At 52.8% G+C, this 23,299-nt stretch overlaps 1 pseudogene; it reads left to right on the top strand.

Moving 5' to 3' along the window:
- The window catches only part of LOC130538057 (E3 ubiquitin-protein ligase RNF43-like), a 56,539-nt pseudogene extending 33,347 nt beyond the window's left edge, over positions 1-23,192 (top strand).
- The last annotated feature ends 107 nt before the right edge of the window (positions 23,193-23,299 follow it).

Here is a 23,299-nt window from a genome sequence, read left to right on the forward strand (position 1 = left end):
TAAAAAGCAGCAGGTACACAAAAGCACATTTTGGCCGGTCTGACCCACTTCAGCCTGAGCAGACTTCTGCTTTTCGCTTTGATTTCACTTCCACAGAAATACTTTATGAGCTGGCCTGTGCCAGGGAGCCTCCTCAGCGGCTCTGATTCTGCCTGAGCAGTTCCTCTCCTGTCAGCTCAACCAGGCTTTGTCTGATTTTCTCTCAACGAGACAAAACAACATTGTTTCAAGTCCTCTTCCAGTATTAAATGAGCTATTTTTCCACTTTAAACATCAGGAAACCATGTGAGCTTATATTTGAGAGTGTTTTCTCAGGACTTTGAGTAAAGTGGTGCAAGATGATGGTTCCCAAGGTGGGGGTCCATCCTTCAGGGTGGGTTTCTGCATCCAGCAGCACGAGTAGAAGTTTCCGCTTTTCCTCAGAATTGTTTCCTTTGTTCATTCTTTCTTCCTGATGGAACAAGTAACGACTGAAAACGATTGGGATTCCTTTGCTTTTGCCCGTTTGTGCTCCGACACTTGGACTCTGACCGTATGTTTATGGGGTCTGTGAGGAGCACCCAGGCTGCTAGAGTATTCCAGAATATGCTGATGTTGTTGTAGCCATGGATTCCTGGATGTCGCGGTCATGATGACATCATCCACCCCCAGACCATGTGGCCACAGGTCCACCTTCTGTCGGGAGCCTGGACCCCGATTCTCTTTGGTTTGGAGCAAAGATGAGGAGGTTCCCGGTGAAATCCGACCAAACCGTATGAATGTTCAGTCCTTTCACAGGCTGCTGTGTGGCAGTGGTTGCCCACCGGGGACCATTTTCATGCTCATGTGTAAAAGATGGACTTTTTCTGCGCGTGCATCTTCACACATGACAGGAATCCCACGTCAAGCCTGGGCTCCTTAGACTGGTGTTTACTCAGGGAGGCCTCCTGTGATGAGAATGCCATTCCCCTTTAGGTTAGGCTCTCACTTGGCTGCTGGACCTTCGTGCATTCCAGGAGTCTCTGATTGTCTGTTTGCTAACAGCAGAGGTCCACACACGATTTTTAGATCTTTACTGACGGCTTCGCCTCCTCTACCCGATGCTTCACTACACCTCCAGGAGTGCTCAGGTCGTCTCCATGCACGTTTCCATGCACACTTTATTCCAGTTATGCTAAGAACTGCACTTTGGTGTCCTGTGTGTATTTGCTCCCCCTCCTGGTTTACAGGAGAGAGCATGGGACGACAGGCAGGACGGTGTCCTCCTCCTCCTCCCCAACACTAGGGGGTGATATGTGTCTTTTCAGCAGGTTAATACTTTCCTGTTGACCGATTACGTCACCTAAGAACCAGCTGAGTCGGGCAGCAGAGCAGCATCTCTAACAACCGGAGGCTGGAGAAGGGTCCTGCTTGGTTCTTCTCCTACGCCATGTAGGCGTTACTGAGATCAGACGCTCGCTGTCCCTCCTGGTTTAGAGAGGGGGACAAGAACGGCGAACGCTAACGCCGGCTTTTCTGAATGTTTGTGTTGCGGGGCCGCAGGCCAGCGTGGAGGTTGTGGAGCTCAGAAGAAGACGTGTTCTTCGTCTATTGAAGCAAGAACTTGTTTTGCTCTGCAGAACCACAGCGCGCTCCTCTTTATTGACCTGTTTCTCTGCCAGCAGGTCGTAAATGCAAAAACGCTGATTGTTTTCATCGGCATGCTAACTGAAAGCAAAGCTAATGTGGAATCACCGTGCCTTTGTGTAGATCCAGGAACACCGCCACGTCTCCCTGGTAACAGCATTTAATTAGCCTTGAGTTCTAAATGCTGTTTGGTTCAAGTGACACCAGAACATCAGAACCTGGGGATGATTCGGGCACTCCTGCATCTTCTCTCTATCCCATCATTGGTGGCTTCACCTGCTGATGGAAGATTTAGGTTGCTACATTTAAGCTATTAAGCAGTTCAGCTAAACGTCCTCTGGAGTTGTTCAGTTTGCTTGTCCTCCCATTAGCTACTCAAGCTGTCACCTTGATCGGCCCGTGTGTCATCTGTGAGCATCTGTGAGTCTGGGACTGTTCTCCAGGTCATATCCACCTAATTTAAAGTTCACGTTCAAAGACTCTAAGTACTCATGGAGCATCAGCAATGTCAGAAATCTGAGGTTGGGGAAAAGGAGGTGACAGTTCTTCTGTGTTCACCTCACAAACATTCTGTTTCCATTCAGCAACCAGGATGAGAAGACACTGGAGCGGCAGGAATGTTGTTTACATTCCAAAGTGAACCAGACTGCTTTCTGACCTTAGCTCGTTGGGGGCCGTTTAGGGGCTTAAGTAAAACCTGGGGAAGATTTCCTGCTCGTTAGCTACAGTTAGCTGCTGTGTTCTGGAGGTCTTCATCCTCTGTCTGCTGCCACAAACCTGCTGAAAGAGAGCTTTTCTGCTGAGGTCAGCGAAGACTCGTGGAGTAAATGAGAGGCTGTGCAGTAACGGGGCAAAGGTCCAATATCCTTTTCTTTAGGTCTCCAAAACAAATGGCCACAAGAGCTTTTTCAGCTCAAGGATCAGTTTGTTGTGCATTAAACGGAAGAGTACAGCTGTGGAAATGCAAACACATCCTGTGGCCTCAGAAGGTGGAACATTCTCAGGCCTAGAGGTGCATCACCCCTGCCATCCAGTGAGGGGTTTGTAGGGTACGGCACGCCCAGGATGCAGCCTGCAGGGGGACTTTCTATTACTAAGCTTATCAGCGACACACAAATGAGCACACAAGTGTGTGTCCTTGTTTCAGGTGACTGTTTTGCTCATTTAATCACGAGCCCCCTGTGATTCCCAACACAGCCACTAGGGGCGCTGACGGGCCCAACTGATTAAAGTGTGTGTTGACTATGAGTTCTGTACTCTTTGGTTTCAGGACACGGCCTGTTTCAATGTGCGGGTTGTACATTTCTCTCACCTCTGTCAGAGGGAGGTTGCACGGAACGGCTAACGTGGTTCTGGTCCGCTCGCTGCCGCCCTCTTGCATGACTGCTCCTGCTATTCCAGAGAGGAAATATTTGCGCGGTACGTTGTCGTGCGTTTGAGGTCTTGCTCGGCGTGTCTAAGGAAGTGTGTCGGGCCGTCGCCAAAGCAGACAGTAGTAAAAAATGCTGCCCTAAAAATAAAACGTGGCGTCATTCCCACGGAGTGACAGAGCCCAGGTGATTCCCGGCTGGGCCAAATGTAGCAGCTGTCCGTAAAATACCTCCACCTTAAAGAGGGACGGACGGCTCGCCGACACCTGCTGACATAAGCCCATCTGGGGGGGTTGGGCCACTAGTTGTTCACCCGTTAAAGGTTCTGGCCGGGCTGGTTCTGGGTCTCCAGAGCTGAAGATGTTTTTCTCCAGGGGGACGGCCGTGGGATCGTCTGATGAGTGTTTAATGGCCCTGCAGTTACAAGTGAACTATAGCTGTGCCTCACCCTGACGGAGGAGGCGTTCGCAGGGCAGCAGCTTATTATTACCCAAGTATTAGTGCTTTGATCTGGCAGCAGCTCCAACCCTGCAGTTCCTCAGAGGGCGGGCTTGACAAAATATCTTTGCAGATGGGATCGAGCCTGGTCTTGCCCCAGCTGCGGGGAGAGGAGGCTCGGAGGGGCAGGAAGCCTGACTACACAGCAGTCGCACAATTGTTTTAAGGGCCGTTGGCGTGGCGTCTCCTTCACTTTCGCCTCCCGCAGCAGTCTGGCCTCTACGTTTGTACCGGATTTTTACTCGGTTCCTTTGGGGTTTTTAGCATCCGGTCTCATAGATGTTTGCGATCCAGATCCAGATTGGTGGTCCGGATCATAATCACATTCCGGGTGGTTGAGGCCTCCTCTGGTATAAGATGGCGTCCCTCTGGCTGTTAGGGTTCCTGCACAGGGGACAGAAGGGTCCCGCACCCATGTCCATGTCCCTGAGAGAGGACGCTGTAGATCCATCCGATGTGGACTGAACTAGAACAACAAAATCAATAGCCACTTTCTTTTAGTCTAGATTTCCAGAAGTTACATAACTATGTAAATAAAGCATATTTGAATAAACTCTTGGATTCTTTTAATCATTTACATGGATTTATATTTATCACCCCTTTTGGAGTGGGTCAAGGGATCCTATTTTCAGAGTTATGGTGTCAAAGGGAAAACTGATTGGGATCCAGACTCCAGGCTCTGGAATCAAGACAGTGCTTTGATTTAAGTTTGGTTCTTTTTCAGGGATTTTTGGGAATATTATGCTCAAAATTCTTGGGATCTGAGTGGCTCCATATGTGAGCTTCAGCCTCTATATAACAGTTGCAGGGCCTGGTGGAGCAGCAGGAGCAGGGGAGAGGCCCTGCTAGGCTAATATGCTGCGCATGAGACCAGAGTAGACTAGCACAGACTAGTGTAGACTAGGGCAGACTAGCACAGACTACAGTAGACTAGGACAGACTAGTGAAGACTAGGACAGACTAGTGAAGACTAGGACAGACTAGCACAGACTAGTGAAGACTAGGACAGACTAGCACAGACTAGTGTAGACTAGCACAGACGGAGTAGACAAACACAGACTAGAGTAGACTAGCACAGACTAGACTAGAGTAGACTAGCACAGACTAGAGTAGACAAGCACAGACTAGAGTAGACTAGCACATGACTAGTGTAGACAAGCACAGACTAGAGTAGACTAGCACAGACTAGAGCAGACTAGCACATGACTAGTGTAGACAAGCACAGATTAGAGTAGACTAGCACAGATGAGAGTAGACTAGGACAGACTAGCACACGACTAGTGTAGACAAGCACAGACTAGAGGAGACTAGAGTAGACTAGGACAGACTAGAGCAGACTAGCACATGACTAGTGTAGACAAGCACAGACTAGAGTAGACTAGAGTAGACTAGAACAGACTAGAGCAGACTAGCACATGACTAGTGTAGACAAGCGTAGACTAGAGTAAACTAGGACAGACTAGAGTAGACTAGCACAGACTAGAGCAGACTAGCACATGACTAGTGTAGACAAGCACAGACTAGAGGAGACTAGAGTAGACTAGGACAGACTAGAGCAGACTAGCACATGACTAGTGTAGACAAGCACAGACTAGAGGAGACTAGAGTAAACTAGGACAGACTAGAGTAGACTAGCACAGACTAGAGCAGACTAGCACAGACTAGAGGAGACTAGCACAGACTAGGGCAGACTAGCACATGACTAGTGTAGACAAGCACAGACTAGAGAGACTAGAGTAAACTAGGACAGACTAGAGTAGACTAGGACAGACAGCCAGGCCCTGGATGACTCAGAATCCAGACCTTTATCTTGTCCTACTGCCGGATCAGGATGGTGGAACTGTTTATTTCCCTTGGGACGGTTCTTTGTTGAGGGTTTGGAGGTGGGTCTTGAGTGGGAGGCCAGAGTGGTGCTGGAGGTGCCACTGTCAGCCAGAACATTCCTCAGGTCATGACAAAGGAAGAGGCTTCGCCCAGGAGAGGTGGAGAGGTGAACGGGTTGATGAACAGGAGTGGCTGTCCAGGCCTGGGGGTGACCCACGCCAGTCTGCCTGTCTGTCTGTCTGTCTGTCTGTCTGTCTGTCTGTCTGTCTGTCTGTCTGTCTGTCTGTCTGCCTGCCTGCCTGCCTGCCTGCCTGCCTGCCTGCCTGCCTGTCTGCCTGCCTGCCTGCCTGTCTGTCTGTCTGTCTGCCTGCCTGCCTGCCTGTCTGTCTGTCTGTCTGTCTGTCTGTCTGTCTGTCCTGTCTGCCTGCCTGCCTGCCTGCCTGCCTGCCTGCCTGTCTGTCTGTCTGTCTGTCTGCCTGCCTGCCTGCCTGCCTGCCTGCCTGCCTGCCTGCCTGCCTGTCTGTCTGCCTGCCTGCCTGCCTGCCTGCCTGCCTGCCTGCCTGTCTGCTGCCTGCCTGCCTGCCTGCCTGCCTGCCTGCCTGCCTGCCTGCCTGTCTGTCTGTCTGTCTGTCTGTCTGTCTGTCTGTCTGCCTGCCTGTCTGTCTGCCTGTCTGTCTGTCTGTCTGTCTGTCTGTCTGTCGGTCAGGACAGCCAGGTCAGAACCAGGACTGTTGACTGAAGAAAAAGTTGTTTTTCTCAGACTCCCTCTCCCCCCTCCCTCTCTCCCTCCCCTCCTCTCTCCCCCCTCCTTCTCTCCACCTCCCTCCCTCTCCAGCTCCCTCTCTCCTCTCCCCTCCCTCTCTCCTCCCTCTCCCCTCCCTCCCTCTCTCCCCTCCTCTCCCCTCCCTCTCCCTCCCCCCTCCCTCTCTCCACCTCCCTCCCTCTCCAGCTCCCTCTCTCCTCCCTCTCCCTTCCTCTCTCCCCCTCCATCTCTCCTCTCCTCCTCCCTCCCTCTCTCCCCTCCCCCATCTCTCCTCCCTCCCCCCCTCCCTCTCTCCACCTCCCTCTCTCTCCTCTCCCCTCCCTCCTCCCTCCCCCTCCCTTCCTCTCTCCTCTCCCCCTCCTCTCTCCTCTCCTCCTCCCTCTCCTCTCTCCTCCTCTCCCCTCACCCCCTCTCTCTCCTCTCCCTTCACCCATCTCCCCCTCCCCTCCCCCTCCCTCTCTCCACCTCCCTGTCTCCCCCTTCCTCTCCCCTCACCTCCCTCCCGCTCTCTCCTCCCTCTCTCACTCTCTTCCTCCCTCTCCCCTCTCTCTCCCCGTCCCTCCCTCTCTCCCCTTCCTCTCCCCTCTCTCACTCTCCCCCCTCTCTCCCCTCCCTCCCTCTCCCTCCCTCTCTCCCCTCCCTCCCTCCCTCTCCCTCCCTCTCTCCCCTCTCCCCTCTCCTCCTCTCTCTTCCCTCCCTTGCTCCTCCTTCCCCTCCCCTTTTCCCATCTCCTCTCCCTCTTCTCCCCCCCCATCTCCTCTCCTCCTTTCTCTCTCGCTTCTGCTCCTCTCTCCCCCTCCTCTCCTCCTCTCTCTCTCCCCTCTCTCTCCTCCCCTCTCCTCTCCTCTCTCTCCCCTCCTCTCTCCTGCCTCCCTCCCCCTCCCTCTCCTCCTCTCCTCCTCTCTCCTCTTCCTCTCCTCCTCCCTCCCTTCTCCTCTCCTCCCCCCCTCTTATCCCGGTCTGCCTCTCTCTCCTCCTCCTCCCCTCGTCTCCTCTCTCCCTCTCTCCTCCCTCGCCCTCTCCTCTCCTCTCCTCCCTCCCTCTCCTCTCCTCCTCTCCTCCCCTCCTCTCTCTCCCCTCCCTAGCCTCTCCTCTCTCTCCTCCTCTCTCCCCTTCCTCTCCCCTCCCTCCTCTCCTCCCCCCAGTCCCCCCCCTTTCCCTCCCTCTCGTCCCTCCCTCTCCTCTCTCTCCCTCTCTCCCTCCCCTCCCTCCCTCTCTCCCCTCCCTCTCCTCCCTCCCTCTCCTCCCCTCCACTCCCTCCCCCTCCCTCTCTCCCCTCTCCCCTCCTCCCTCCCTCCCCCTCCCTCTCTCCCCTCCCTCTCCTCCTCCCTCTCCTCCGCCCCCTCCCCTCCCCTCTTCCCTCTCCTCTCCCTCCCCCTCCCTCTCTCCTCCCCTCTCCTCTCCTCTCCTCTCCTCTCCTCCCTCCCTCTCCTCTCCCTCTCCCTCTCCTCCTCCTCCCCTGCTCTCTCCTCTCCCCCTCCCTTCTCCTCTCCCCCCCTTTCCGCTCCCTCCTCCCTCCTCTCTCCTCCCTCTCCCTCTCTCCTCCTCTCCCCTCCCTCCTCCTCCCTCTCTCCTCCGCTTCCCTCTCCTCTCCTTCCCCCTCTCTTCTCCTCTTTCCCCCCCTCTCCTCTCTCCCCTCATCCTCTCTCCTCTCCTCCTCCTCCGTCTCTTCTCCTCTCCTCCTCTCCCTCTCCCCTCTCCTCTTCTCCGCTCCCTCTCTCCCTCTCCCTCCCTCTCTCCTCTTCCCTCCTCTCCTCTCTCCTCTCTCCCTCTCTCCCCTCCCTCTCTCCCCTCCCTCTCTCCTCTCCCCCTCCCTGCTCTCCCCCCCCAGGTCCCTCCCTCGCTCACATTCCTCTCCCTTGCCTCCCTAATTCCCGTGCCATACTTTCCCATTGTGCCGGTGGAGCCGCAGCCTCCCTCAGATCTCGTTAGAATGGCTCCTAATGCAGCAGCAAGCGGAGGCTTGTGCAGCCTCTGGAATTGTTGGACAAACATGGAGGTTTTCATGCCACCTTTATGAGATTAAGGGAGCATTCCCATAGAAAAGCATTTTCCTGCGTGCCGCCACCGTCTCCCTTTGTGTTCCAACCCTTTCTTTCTTTCTTTCTTTTTCTTTCTTTCTGTCCCTTTTATTTTCTAATTCCCCCTCTTTGCTGGCCTCAGGCTGGGCAAGAGCACGCAGGAGATGAAAGCCAGCGGGCTTGTGTTACTCCTAACTGCTTCCCCAGGCCGGAGCGTGGAGCAGGGACGATCAGGGCCGGGAGGAGCCGCCTCTCTCTCCACCTTTGCAGCATGAACCTGTTTGACTCTGAGAGGCCAGCGTCACACATTCCCCCGCTCGGTGGCTCCTAGCGAGAGGTTGTGGTGGCCGAGGCGCTGGAGAGACGGACAGTGGCTCCCTGGTCTGGACTGTCAGGGCCCCAGGCCTGAGCACACGAGGCCTGGACCACAAACCAGGAAGTGAAGCAGACCTTTGAAGGGCCTTGAAGTGGTGCCTTCAGGGTCCATCACAAGTGTGACCCAGGTTTACAGGATGAGGGTGATTTCTGTCCCGTTTGTAACATCTGGGATTTTGGAACGGCACCAATGTTTCCCTCTGGAGGACGAGGGCCCTCATTCTGACACCCAGGTGCATCTTCTGCTCCGCTGCCCTGTGTGGCTTCACTCTTGGAATATTTGGGATTATAAAGATCCTATTGTGTGTGTCTGACTCGGGTCACGACATCGGAGCTCCACAGTGTGTCGAGATTCTGATGGCAGGATCTGTGAGGCCTTCAGGTCCTTCAGCCACCGACGGCTGCTGTGGGTGCTGCGTAGGATGTGTGTGTCTGTGGGTGTGTGTCTGTGGGTGTGTGTGTGGGTGTGTGTGTGGATGTGTGTGTCTGTGGGTGTGTGTCTGAGTCGGTGTGTGGGTGTCTGTGGGTGTGTGTGTGGGTGTGTGTGTGTGGATGTGTGTGGGTGTGGGTGTGTGTGTGTGGATGTGTGTGTCTGTGGGTGTGGGTGTCTGTGGGTGTGTGTGTCTGTGGGTGTGTCTGTGTGTGGGTGTCTGTGGGTGTGTGTGTGTGGGTGTGTGTGTTTGTCTCAGTGTGTGTGGGTCTGTGTGTGTCTGAATGGTTGTGTTTCTATGTGTGTCTGTGAGTGTGTGTCTGTGAGTTTATGTGTGACTGTGTCTTTGCGTGTCTATGTGTGTGTCTAATTGTGTGTGTGTGTGTGTGTGTCAGTGTGTGTGTGTGTGTGTGTTTGTGTCAGTGTGTGTGTGTGTGTGCGTGTTGTGTGTGTGTGTGTGTGTTTGCAGTAGGGCTTACTGCTCAGGCTGTTCCAGGAATGAATTCCTTGGGACTTACTGGAGTTGTTGAATGAGACGAGGGCTCGGGGCAGGAATGATGGGGGGGTTCCAGCGGGGGGGGGGGGGGGGGGGGGCAGGCTCTCACTTACAGGCCTGATTAAATAACAGGATGCTTTATGAAAACAAGAACACTATCTGCCTCCTAAAGGCCCGCACAGGCCCTGTAATTGGCTTCCCAAAGAATCCTCCGCCATTCCCACTTCAAACAGACGGGAATGCCTGAACATCGCCATACGTTCCCACTGAGCGGATGTTTTTGTCATTCCTCGGAGTTTGAGGAACCAGCCAGCGGCTCCCATTACGGTGCTGGGTGGCAGCCGGGCTGGACCGGGACCGCGTCGCATCTGGGCCCCCCCAGGCGGTCCCAGGGACGGTGTGTTGGGAGGCGTATCGGCTTTCGCGGCGAGTTCCTCTGCTCCAGGACCAGACGGTGAATCTGCCGCATTCTCTGGGAATTCCCCTCAGGGGGGGTCTGACCCCCCCCCACACACACACACACACACACACACTTCAGGACTGAAACTATAAGTGAAGATCAGATCAGGTTTGAGGCTGAAATCGTCAAAGTTGTGTTAGCACACGAGCGTGGAGCAGGTCGGGGAAACATGAGCGGGACGTTGTGATTCAGACCCCCCCAGGCTGAGAACTACTGAGAGAATCTGCTCACCTGCACGAACATGCCCCTCCCCCTCCACGGCCGCCAGCGGCCTCACATCAAAGCACCTTTGTGAGTAATGGATACCTCACAGGCCACACCCCCCCTCCCTGCCAACTGCTGCTGCCAGCGGCAACACACACACACACACACACACACATGCACACACACATTCACATGAACACACACACATGCACACACACATTTACATGCACACACGCACACACACACACATTCACATGCACACACAGACACACACACACACAAACACACACGCACACACACACATTCACATGCACACACAGACACACACACACATTCACATGCACACACACACACGCACGTGCAAACACACACACACATAATTAATAGTCTTTAGCTGCTCATTTCTGTAATAACTAATTAAATGAATGGATGAGTGAGTGAGTGAGTGAGTGAGTGAGTGAGCGAGTGAGTGAGTGAGTGAGTGAGTGCGTGGTGTGCCTGTCGGGGCACCAGAGTCGTGCCAGACCCTCCTGGGCCTCCTCTAACGTGAGCGGCTCCCTGGAGATGCCCCCTGACATCAGCAGCTCCCTGGAGATGCCCCCTAACATCAGCCTGCTCCCTGTAGATGCCCCCTAACATCAGCCTGCTCCCCTCCAGCAGCTCCCTGGAGATGCCCCCTGACATCAGCCTGCTCCCCTCCAGCAGCTCCCTGGAGATGCCCCCTGACATCAGCGGCTCCCTGGAGATGCCCCCTGACATCAGCAGCTCCCTGGAGATGCCCCCTGACATCAGCCTGCTCCCCTCCAGCGGCTCCCTGGAGATGCCCCCTGACATCAGCCTGCTCCCCTCCAGCGGCTCCCTGGAGATGCCCCCTGACATCAGCCTGCTCCCCTTCAGCGCTCCCTGGAGATGCCCCCTGACATCAAGCCTGCTCCCCTCCAGCGGCTCCCTGGAGATGCCCCCTGACATCAGCCTGCTCCCCTCCAGCGGCTCCCTGGAGATGCCCCCTGACATCAGCCTGCTCCCCTCCAGCGGCTCCCTGGAGATGCCCCCTGACATCAGCCTGCTCCCCTCCAGCGGCTCCCTGGAGATGCCCCCTGACATCAGCCTGCTCCCCTCAGCGGCTCCTGGAGATGCCCCCTGACATCAGCCTGCTCCCCTCCAGCGGCTCCCTGGAGATGCCCCCTGACATCAGCCTGCTCCCCTCCAGCGGCTCCCTGGAGATGCCCCCTGACATCAGCCTGCTCCCCTCCAGCAGCTCCTTGTAGATGCCCCCTGACATCAGCCTGCTCCCTCCAGCAGCTCCTTGTAGATGCCCCCTGACATCAGCCTGCTCCCCTCCAGCAGCTCCTTGTAGATGCCCCCTGACATCAGCCTGCTCCCCTCCAGCAGCTCCCTGGAGATGCCCCGTGACATCAGCAGCTCCCCTCCAGCGGCTCCCTGGAGATGCCCCCTGACATCAGCCTGCTCCCCTCCAGTGGCTCCCTGGAGATGCCCCCTAACATCAGCCTGCTCCCCTCCAGCAGCTCCTTGGAGATGCCCCCTGACACCAGCCTGCTCCCTGGAGATGCCCCCTAACATCAGCCTGCCCTCCCTCCAGCAGCTCCTTGGAGATGCCCCCTGACACCAGCCTGCTCCCTGGAGATGCCCCCTAACATCAGCCTGCTCCCCTCCAGCGGCTCCCTGGAGATGCCCCCTAACATCAGCCTGCTCCCCTTCAGCGGCTCCCTGGAGATGCCCCTGACATCAGCCTGCTCCCCTCCAGCGGCTCCCTGGAGATGCCCCCTGACATCAGCCTGCTCCCCTCCAGCAGCTCCCTGGAGATGCCCCCTGACATCAGCCTGCTCCTCTCCAGCAGCTCCTTGGAGATGCCCCCTGACACCAGCCTGCTCCCTGGAGATGCCCCCTAACATCTGCTCCTCTCCAGCGGCTCCCTGGAGATGCCCCCTGACATCAGCCTGCTCCCCTCCAGCAGCTCCTTGTAGATGCCCCCTGACATCAGCCTGCTCCCCTCCAGCAGCTCCTTGTAGATGCCCCCTAACATCAGCCTGCTCCCCTCCAGCAGCTCCCTGGAGATGCCCCCTGACATCAGCGGCTCCCTGTAGATGCCCCCTGACATCAGCCTGCTCCCCTCCAGCAGCTCCCTGTAGATGCCCCCTGACATCAGCCTGCTCCCCTCCAGCAGCTCCCTGGAGATGCCCCCTGACATCAGCAGCTCCCTGGAGATGCCCCCTGACATCAGCCTGCTCCCCTCCAGCAGCTCCCTGGAGATGCCCCCTGACATCAGCCTGCTCCCCTCCAGCTCCCCTCATCTGCACCTCATTGAGGCTGCGGCCGGTCCCACAGGCTCCGTGTGACGGGCCAGTCAGGACAAATGATGGAGCAGACGTGGGTGCCCAGAGTCCTGCAGCCTGTCATTAGACACTTTAAAGCAGGAGCCGTGCAGCCTGCTCACCTCAGCCCGCCCCCTCCCTCCCTCCCACAGTCTCCACCACTTTCACTCTCACTCCTTGTTCCCACACATCATTCCACGCTATAATTTACTCCTGCAATGAACGGTGTGTGTGGTCACGTTGGGAAAAGTTGGGTTTGGAGCTAAAACGGGGGATCGCTGATGTAGATGTGCAGCTTCTGAGTGGGTTCTGTTGTTGTCCAGGTAAATGGAGGCACATTCCCGCTCATGTATGTTGGGCTAGCACGCAGGAGCCGCTCACTGCTGCCAGGGTTAGTGTTGAGCCATGATGCTGGACACGTGCGCAGACAGTCACGCCTCTCGTCCTCACGTCAACAGATGATTGAACATCCTACCTGATGTCCCCTTAATGCCCCAATAAAATCTGCCCCGACTGCAGCGCCCAATACAGACCTGTAATCACAGAGTTTAAAGTAACACAGCAGATGTTTGTGGATGGCAACGATTGGTCAGTGTGTGTGTGTGTGTGTGTGTGGTGTGTGTGTGTGTGTGTTTGTAAGCCTCACTTGGTCCCCTTGAGTTAAATCTGCAGGCTGAACGGTGGCGTGCTTCTGTGAACAGCCAATAACAAGACCGTTTCCAGGGCAACAGAAAAAGGAGCATCTCCATGTCCTTGTCTCTGAGCCCGCTGCTCTTCATCTTCTCCACCATCATCTCCCTCTTTTAGTTGGCTGCACAGGTGAAGGTTACAGGTGTCTGACGAGCGCTCCTCTGGGGGGGCGTATAGCTCCCAGACCACGCCGTGCTATTAGCAGTATAATGCTAACGTGTCGTAAAAAGGGCTTAATAACAGGGCTGGGGGTAATTGAAGGACACACTGCCCGGCAGCACCAGGAAAAGCAAATGTCTGTACGATCTTCCCAGTCCTCAATATGGGTGCGAGCAGACTGCTGCTAGGCATTGTGGGTACTGGGCGAGAAGGCCAGGGGGTTAAAAGACGTGATTATCCTTATTAAGGTTGGACAGGGGCCAGAAACTTGAATTTCTGTGGCGAGATGAAAGTGAGTCTGTTTTTCTATTTCCATCGTGAGGTGAGCGTTCTGGCCGGTTACTGTGAAAACTTGCACGCTCACATGCACGCTCACACGGAGCCACGCTGACACTCTCAACATCTGTTGGAGAGAGATCCATTGGTTTCCCGCTCCTCGGCTATAACCTCTACTGACCTGTGGCAACATTTAAACCCACAGTTTAAATATTTACTCGGTAAATAAGTGACCCTGATTTGAAAGTTGCTGTGGAAATGTCACGTGTGCGCTTACTGCCCCCTAGTGGCGGCCCGAGGCACTGAGCAGTATCATGGTATTTATATCTCAGAGTGAGACTTTAATGTGTGTGTGTGTGTGTGTGTGTGTGTGTGTGTGTGTGTGTGTGTGTGTGTGATGGTTTAGGCTCGCATGGCTTTGGACAAAGGAGCCCAAGCTGTCATCTTCGACGTCAGCGATGATGCCGACGCTGCCGCTGAGGTGAGTGTGGAGGGTTGGCCGGAAGCACCTCTGGAGCAGAGCTCTGAACAGAAGCATCACATCCGTGTCTGTCTGTGGTCCTCCTCTTGGTTCCGACACCATCCACGTGGCCCAGCTGCGGGAGGCCGACTCCCTCCCCCGGCCCGTCGTGATGGTGGAGTCTGACGATGCGGAGGAGCTGATGGCCTTGGTCAACAAGAACGAGGAGGCCGTCGTTCGGATCGAGATCATGGTGAATCCACCACGATGGGTAATTAGAACCCAACAAACGCGTCACCTGTGTGTTCCCGTGCTGTGTATGGCCACTGTACTTCTCCACTTGCCTTTGTAGCCACACTACGACATGGGCATCGTCCTCACCATCGTCCTGGCCGTCCTCACCATTGTCCTCATCTTCGCTCTACGTTACAAGTGCAGGTCCAGCAGAACCTGGGTGAGTCCGAGTCACATTCCTTTCCACCATCAGTCCACCCGGAGTTATTAGATGGATCCGGTCAAAGTGTTCTGCCCTGTGGGTTCAGGACTCGGTTCACCAACAGACCAGGCAGGCCATCAGCCGCCTGGAGACTAAGACCTACAACTCTCAGGGCTGCTCAGGCCCCCATCACCAGCGGGCCCCCTGGGGGTCAGCCAGCAGCTCCAACTCAAGTCCGGTCTGCGCTATCTGCCTGGAGGAGTTCCAGGACGGCCAGGTGAGAGAGGTGATGCTACACTAAAGCCCCTGTAGATGTCCAGGTAAATGGAGGCACATTCCCGCTCATGTATGTTGGGCTAGCACGCAGGAGCCGCTCACTTCTGCCAGGGTTAGTGTTGAGCCATGATGCTGGACACGTGCGCAGACAGTCACGCCTCTCGTCCTCACGTCAACAGATGATTGAACATCCTACCTGATGTCCCCTTAATGCCCCAATAAAATCTGCCCCGACTGCAGCGCCCAATACAGACCTGTAATCACAGAGTTTAAAGTAACACAGCAGATGTTTGTGGATGGCAACGATTGGTCAGTGTGGTGTGTGGTGTGTGTGTGTGTGTGTGTGTGTGTGTTTGTAAGCCTCACTTGGTCCCCTTGAGTTAAATCTGCAGGCTGAACGGTGGCGTGCTTCTGTGAACAGCCAATAACAAGACCGTTTCCAGGGCAACAGAAAAAGGAGCGTCTCCATGTCCTTGTCTCTGAGCCCGCTGCTCTTCATCTTCTCCACCATCATCTCCCTCTTTTAGTTGGCTGCACAGGTGAAGGTTACAGGTGTCTGCCGAGCGCTCCTCTGGGGGGGCGTATAGCTCCCAGACCACGCCGTGCTATTAGCAGTATAATGCTAACGTGTCGTAAAAAGGGCTTAATAACAGGGCTGGGGGTAATTGAAGGACACACTGCCCGGCAGCACCAGGAAAAGCAAATGTCTGTACGATCTTCCCAGTCCTCAATATGGGTGCGAGCAGCAGACTGCTGCTAGGCATTGTGGGTACTGGGCGAGAAGGCCAGGGGGTTAAAAGACGTGATTATCCTTATTAAGGTTGGACAGGGGCCAGAAACTTGAATTTCTGTGGCGAGATGAAAGTGAGTCTGTTTTTCTATTTCCATCGTGAGGTGAGCGTTCTGGCCGGTTACTGTGAAAACTTGCACGCTCACATGCACGCTCACACGCACGCTCACACGGAGCCACGCTGACACTCTCAACATCTGTTAGAGAGAGATCCATCGGTTTCCCGCTCCTCGGCCATAACCTCTACTGACCTGTGGCAACATTTAAACCCACAGTTTAAATATATTACTCGGTAAATAAGTGACCCTGATTTGAAAGTTGCTGTGGAAATGTCACGTGTGCGCTTACTGCCCCCTAGTGGCGGCCCGAGGCACTGAGCAGTATCTTGGTATTTATATCTCAGAGTGAGACTTAATGTGTGTGGTGTGGTGTGTGTGTGTGTGTGTGTGTGTGTGTGTGTGTGTGTGTGTGTGATGGTTTAGGCTCGCATGGCTTTGGACAAAGGAGCCCAAGCTGTCATCTTCGACGTCAGCGATGATGCCGACGCTGCCGCTGAGGTGAGTGTGGAGGGTTGGCCGGAAGCACCTCTGGAGCAGAGCTCTGAACAGAAGCATCACATCCGTGTCTGTCTGTGGTCCTCCTCTTGGTTCCGACACCATCCACGTGGCCCAGCTGCGGGAGGCCGACTCCCTCCCCGGCCCGTCGTGATGGTGGAGTCTGACGATGCGGAGGAGCTGATGGCTCTGGTCAACAAGAACGAGGAGGCCGTCGTTCGGATCGAGATCATGGTGAATCCACCACGATGGGTAATTAGAACCCAGCAAACGCGTCACCTGTGTGTTCCTGTGCTGTGTATGGCCACTGTACTTCTCCACTTGCCTTTGTAGCCGCACTACGACATGGGCATCGTCCTCACCATCGTCCTGGCCGTCCTCACCATTGTCCTCATCTTCGCTCTACGTTACAAGTGCAGGTCCAGCAGAACCTGGGTGAGTCCGAGTCACATTCCTTTGCACCATCAGTCCACCCGGAGTTATTAGATGGATCCGGTCAAAGTGTTCTGCCCTCTGGGTTCAGGACTCGGTTCACCAACAGACCAGGCAGGCCATCAGCCGCCTGGAGACTAAAACCTACAACTCTCAGGGCTGCTCAGGCCCCCATCACCAGCGGGCCCCCTGGGGGTCCGCCAGCAGCTCCAACTCAAGTCCGGTCTGCGCTATCTGCCTGGAGGAGTTCCAGGACGGCCAGGTGAGAGAGGTGATGCTACACTAAAGCCCCTGTAGATGCTCCTGTCTTCACCTCTGTCCTTGTTGTGCCAGCACTTGAGGATTATATCGTGCGCTCATGAGTTCCATAAAGACTGCGTGGACCCCTGGCTGCTGCAGCACCGCACCTGCCCCCTCTGCATGCACAACATCATGGGTGTGTTCCTTTGATTTCTAATTCATGTCTGCAGCTCTGCCGTTAGCTCCTGTAGCATTGGGTACATCTTGTCTGTGGTTGCCTCCCCCAGGGACCGAGCGGCAGGCCCAGAGGTTCAGACTGCAGCAGAGTTCCGAGCAAAGCCAGGGCTTTCTCCACCATCATCCTTACAGTGGCCCGAGGAACCACCACTTCCCTCAGCATGCTGTCCCCTTCTCTCTAAGGCCCCAGTATCCTTGTGGACCTTCTGGACCCTATCCTGATCTGGGCCACTACAATGGCTCTTCTCCAAGGGATGACCAAACTCTTCAATTCCTGGCTAGCAGACCGTTCGGCTCTAGCTGTGGGTATCACCGACCCGCAGAGGGTCCCGGGAGGCCCCAGATGTTTGGAGGTAACTGCAGGACCTCTTCCCACCACTACGCCCCACGTCGGTCCTGCCACACCTATCGATCGTCCTGTCCCGCCCAGCGCAGTGCGTCTAGCTCAAGGCTCTACCACGGACCTTCAGTGGGGCCCCAGCCCCGTAGGACGCTGGGCCATGGCCGACAGGGGGAGGGGAGCTGCTCAGGTGGCAGCTACCACACAGAACGCAGTGGGTACCTGGCTGATGGGCCAGCGAGTGACTCCAGCTCAGGGCCGTGTCACGGTTCCTCCAGTGACTCGGTTCTCAATTGTACTGACGTATCTCTGCAGGGGGTCTATGGTAGCTGGTCCACCTTCCGCAGCTCTTTGAGTAGTGATTATGATCCGTTTGTTTACTATGGGCCCGGTAACGGACATTCTGCCGCCCGCAGAAGTAGCTTGGACACATGTGCCCAGACCCGGCCCAGGTCTCTGGATTCTGTGGAGAACAAAGCGGTCTGCCCTGAGGAGCAGCAGCCCCAGACTGTGTTCAACCACATTCACTACCACCGCCACAGACATCACCACTATGAGGAGGAGGAGCACAGCCAGAGTCCTGCGAGAGGTTCTGAGGAGGAGTTAGGAGCTACTGCGGCAGCTCCAGCTGCTCTCAGCTTAGACAAAGACTCCCCGGAACACAGTCCCTGCCTGTGTCCTAATCCAGACCCAACGGATCGACCAAGTCCTGGGACAGACTGTCAGGACCGTGATCCGAGCCGGCCGGCAGGACCTTCAGTTAAAGTGCCCCCGTCCCTTTACAGATTCCACCCCACTGCTGCCACCGGGGCCACGGACACCCTCCCTCTGCTCGGACAGGGAGCTGTGTGGTGGACGGCCCTTCTGTCTGCTTCCACCAGGGACTGGACCTGCAGGAGGACCGCAGCATCCACATCCACTATGGTCAGAGTCCAGGTTTCTGCTGCCCCCAGCCGGAGCTGCACCGGGCCCTGCTGCCTGTCCCTCTTCTTCTGGACTCAGGAATGGAGGACTGCTCCTATTGTACCGGGGCCCATGTGGTGTGGCAAAAGCGGGTGCCCCAGGCCCACTCTGACCCCCAGCTCCTGGGGCCCGGGGGGCCCCGGGACAGGCGTGGTGCATGTTCCACCCTGGTCACGCTGCTGACCGCAGCACAGACCTCTGTTTGTACTGTCAAGCCTTACATCACAGTCAGGGTAAGGGTCCCTAGCAACAGGAAGAAGGATTAGAATAATCATAGTAATGATAATAATTATGATAAAAACAACAACAATATGAATAAAAACACTAATATTGATCATAATAATAATAATTGATGATAATAACAACAAGAATATGAATAAAGACACCAATAATAATAATAATATTAATAATGATGATAATTATAATAGTAATAATAATATTAGTAATATTGCCAATGATAACAGCAATAGTAATAATTATAATACTACTAATAATAATTATGATCATAGTAATGATGATTGTTTTACTATTATTATTATTATTGCAATTCTTATTATTAGTAGTAGAACTATTATTACTATTATTATTTACTAGTAGTACTATTACTTTTTAATAATAATAGTAATATTGATAATAATGATGATGATTATAATAGTAAAAACAACAACTAATAATAATCACAATTATTATTATTATAATACTACTAAAAATAATAATAATTGCAATAACAATAATAATAATACTAAAACAGTAATTATGATAATAATATTTATAATAGTAATTATGATAATTATAATAGTAATAATACTACTACTAATAATAATAATAGCAATAACAATAATTGTTACTATTATAATACTACTACTAATAATAATGATGTTGATGATAATAGTATCATGATATGGTTGTTGTTGTTAACAACAATAATAGTGATAATAATTAATAATAACAAATGTGCTCTTCGGCCCCACTGATTAGGAATCTAATGTGTGTGTGTGTGTGTGTCAGTGTGTGTGTCTCAGTGTGTGTGTGTGTCAGTGTGTGTGTCTCAGTGTGTGTCTCAGTGTGTGTGTGTGTCTCAGTGTGTGTCTCAGTGTGTCTCAGTGTGCGTCTCAGTGGTGTGTCAGTGTGTCTCAGTGTGTGTTGTGTGTGTCTCAGTGTGTGTCAGTGTGTGTGTCAGTGTGTGTCTCAGTGTGTGTGCGTCTCAGTGTGTGTCTCAGTGTGTGTCTCAGTGTGTGTCTGAGTGTGTGTCTGAGTGTGTGTCAGTGTGTGTCTCTGTGTGTGTCTCAGTGTGTGTCTCAGTGTGTCTCAGTGTGTGTCTCAGTGTGTCTCAGTGTGTGTCTCAGTGTGCCTCAGTGTGTCTGAGTGTGTGTCTCAGTGTGCCTCAGTGTGTCTGAGTGTGTGTCTCAGTGTGTCTCAGTTGTGTGTGTGTGTGTGTGTGTGTCTCAGTGTGTGTCTCAGTGTGTGTCTCAGTGTGTGTCTCAGTGTGTGTCTCAGTGTGTGTCTCAGTGGTGTCTCAGTGTGTGTGTCTCAGTGTGTGTGTCTGTGTGTGTGTGTGTGTGTCTCAGGTGTGTCTCAGTGTGTGTCTCAGTGGTGTCTCAGTGTGTCTCAGTGTGGTCTCAGTGTGTCTCTCAGTGTGTGTCTCAGTGTTCTCTCAGTGTGTCTCAGTGTGTGTCTCAGTGTGTGTGTCAGTGTGTCTCAGTGTGTGTCTCAGTATGGTCTCAGTGTGTCTCAGTGTGTGTGTGTGTCTCAGTGTGTCTCAGTGTGTGTCAGTGTGTGTCTCAGTGTGTTTTGCTGATCCAGCTGGACGGTAACGTGGTTTCTTGTGTGCACAGGATCAGAAGAAGAATCTGGTGTGTGAACATTGGCCGTCTCCCATTGTATCGCGCTGCTACTCAGGAGCCAGGATGGAAACGCCTCCTCAAGCCTTCCACCACGCTGCCAGACACGCCTCCTTCATCTTCACGTCAAATGTAGCTCCTTGTGATCAAAGCACAATTACTGTGACTAAGTCATTCAGCATAGATTGTTTTCATGAGTTGTTGGGGACAAGACTTCGTGCCCTTGTGATTCATTAGGGGGGGTTCAGTAACGAGCATGAATCCACAGGTTTCCTGCTCCTTAGGGACACCGAACACATGATCCTTGGTGAGCAGTCTCCAGGAACTGAGACAGAATCCACCTTTCGGAGGCTTCTTGTGACCCTGGTGCCCAAGAATATTCGGCTTTGTGGCAGCTTAACGAAGGACTGTGAATAAGACGAGCGATAGGAGCTCTTTCTATCCCACGACACTAAAACCAAACCAAATTGAACACATGATGGTGACGCTGGGTTTGACCCAGTTTGGTGGGGGGGTTGTTGTGCATTGGTAGAAGACTCCATCTCAGATTAGCAGAATCTCACAGAAGTCGCTGGGATTGGTCAAATTTCTTCAGCTCGCTGCGAAAGCCTCGATTTGAGGCACCTTCCTCCACCCTAGTGGTCTTCCTCTTCCTCCTCCTAGTTCAGTTTCTCGAGGAAAAGCTCTTCTCTCCATCCTACCTCACATTTCTTACACGGCCTCACGAGGAGGCTCTTTAAAGGTACTGCTGTAGTGAGGATATGAACCCTTCTGGTCTCAATCATGTAGCTCCCATTAACTCAGCAGAGAGTCTAAATGGAGAGAAAGATTGACCTTTGACCCCTCAAACGACAAGGATTCTAGCGCGGGCCTTGTTCTCATCATTTCACTAATGGCAGCTGTTCTCATCGTGTGTGTCAGATCGTTTTCTTTTGTTAAACCTTTAACCCTTTTAAGGTGAACCAGTTTGACTGAACTCCGTCGTCGTCATTACAAGCTATTTTCTCTTGGTTGTCGTTTCTCTCCGGTGGTTGCGTCTCGCGCTCAGACCTCAGTGCTGCTAATCCTCCCTGAAAGACAGTGATAAAGGAGAAAAAGATAATGACTAAAGTGGAATGGAGCCATTTTAGAGAGCCTGCAGCCCCCCTCAGTCTGCCTTCGATGGTTGGATTTGACTATTATGGTTTGCTGTTCGGCTGTGTGACAGCTGTTGCAGGAACAACCGAGCACTGGAAAACAGGACACTTATTCTTATTGACGGACACAGAAGCCAATGTGAAACTGCCTTCATGATGGTCCATGTGATTTCATCCAGTCAGACCACTTTAGATCCACCTGAAACCAGAACTGCTCAAAGATATTTTTAAAAGTACTTAACCCCCCCCCCCCCCAATTAGGTGAGTTTCCCTCTCCTCTAAATGATAATGTGAGCAACCCTCTCTTAACAGAAGGACTTTTTGAAGTGTGAACGCAGTCTGACTTCAGATTAGAGATGCACCGATCTGGCCGCTTCTGTGCTAATTACTCCAAAACCTCAATGAATAAACTCTGTGCTTGAGCGTTCGGGACGTTCTAGTTCTAGTTTTGGTTTGTGCGACTTCCTGTGTGGGTCAGCAATGGTGCTGCCTGCCAGGAGACATTGGACAAAGACTTTTAAACGGAACACACTTAATTCAGTGAAGGTATCAATAATCATGCATAAGCTAACATTAAGCTTGATTGAGACATTCAGCAGCTTTGTCAAATAAAATGAGCTGTTTTGTTATTAGTAGATAAGAGTGTTGCAAAAATGCTCACAGTTTGGTTGGGTTCTTCTCCACTGTTGGTCATAAACTAAGCTCCTTCTCTAGGACAGCAGTACCAGGACCAGAGTGACAGCTGATCCATCAGGCCAGTTTTAGAGATATCTGATCGGTGCATCCCTGCGTCAGGTGTCGATGGGGGAAAGAATCGTGGGTAATTCTGGTAGCACTTACTAAAGCTTTTATGTGCCTTATTTGTTAAAAAATAATGTTGACAATCAGGAGCCTGCGCTGATCCGTCTGCCAAAGGGGTGAGCAGCTAAACCCACTTACCCGGAACACAAGAACATGCCTGTTGACCCCGGTTGACCCCGGTTGACCTCTGCTTTCCCTTCACCGTAGCTCAGAAACATTTGGCATCTTTGTTCTGCTGCAGTTCTGACCCTCATTAGAAATGTGCCAGCATGAGGTTCTCCAGCCCCAGGTTCTCCATCTGTGCATCCGTCTCTGTGACCCACGCTTGGACCCCCAACAGGCTCGACTGTGACGCCGGGGTTGGAATTGACTGAATAACGTGCAGCACTTTGGCAAAATTCAGTTTACAAATTTAAAATCAGCCCCAAACCAGCAGCATGGGATTCTTGATGCCAGGGTTTAGCTGGTGTGGTCTAATCCTCTTCAGGATCTTCCCCTTTGTGCCTTTTTTATCTGGTGGATGCAAGTCTGGCAACAATAATGAGCTAAAACTGCCTTTGCTCAGAGTAAATAAAAACAAAGGTCCCTTTTAGAATTTAAAGGGACTTGTCAGTATATTTTTGAATACTTTGCGTACAAAAAGGAACAACAAAACCAGAAAAGAAATAGTGTTGTATTTTATATATGATAGAACATTTCATTATAGTGACACGTCACTAATATATTTATACTAATATATTATCCATTTTGTTCAGGTTTGAAAGTGGTTTCTATATAGACTGAATGTTTCTATATGGAATCTGACCAGTGCCATCACAGATATATGAACCTGTCTTCATTCCAATTATATGCAAATAAATTATTTTGAAATAAAATGTCCTGCTCTGATTTTTTTTCGCTCCTTGTTAAAGTTGTAAAGGATTCATCCAGATGAATCCACCTGTTTATCCCTCTTGAGGTCACTAGTCCCCCCTACCTTCACTTAAAGAGACTAGCATCACTTCGCTGACTAGACTTCCCGCAGGATAAGAATGTCCTCAAAGGATCGCACCTCTGGATTAACTTGGACTGTTGCCCCTTTCCAAGACTGCCCTTTTTGGTTCTTCACTTTGCTTTCCCGCTCCACAGTTTTCAGGCCTCACACCCTTCGGGTTCTATGAATAAAGATTTGTTCCATCCTCATTGGCTGTCTTCTGTCTGCCTTCGGGTCCAATCTAAACATAGACTCAACGGAACAATCAGATGCTAGCAGGTTAGCATTACTCTGGTGAGGTATTTTTTTGTTGCAG

The sequence above is a fragment of the Takifugu flavidus genome, chromosome 14 (genome assembly GCF_003711565.1).
Source record: "Takifugu flavidus isolate HTHZ2018 chromosome 14, ASM371156v2, whole genome shotgun sequence".
NCBI lineage: Eukaryota > Metazoa > Chordata > Actinopteri > Tetraodontiformes > Tetraodontidae > Takifugu > Takifugu flavidus.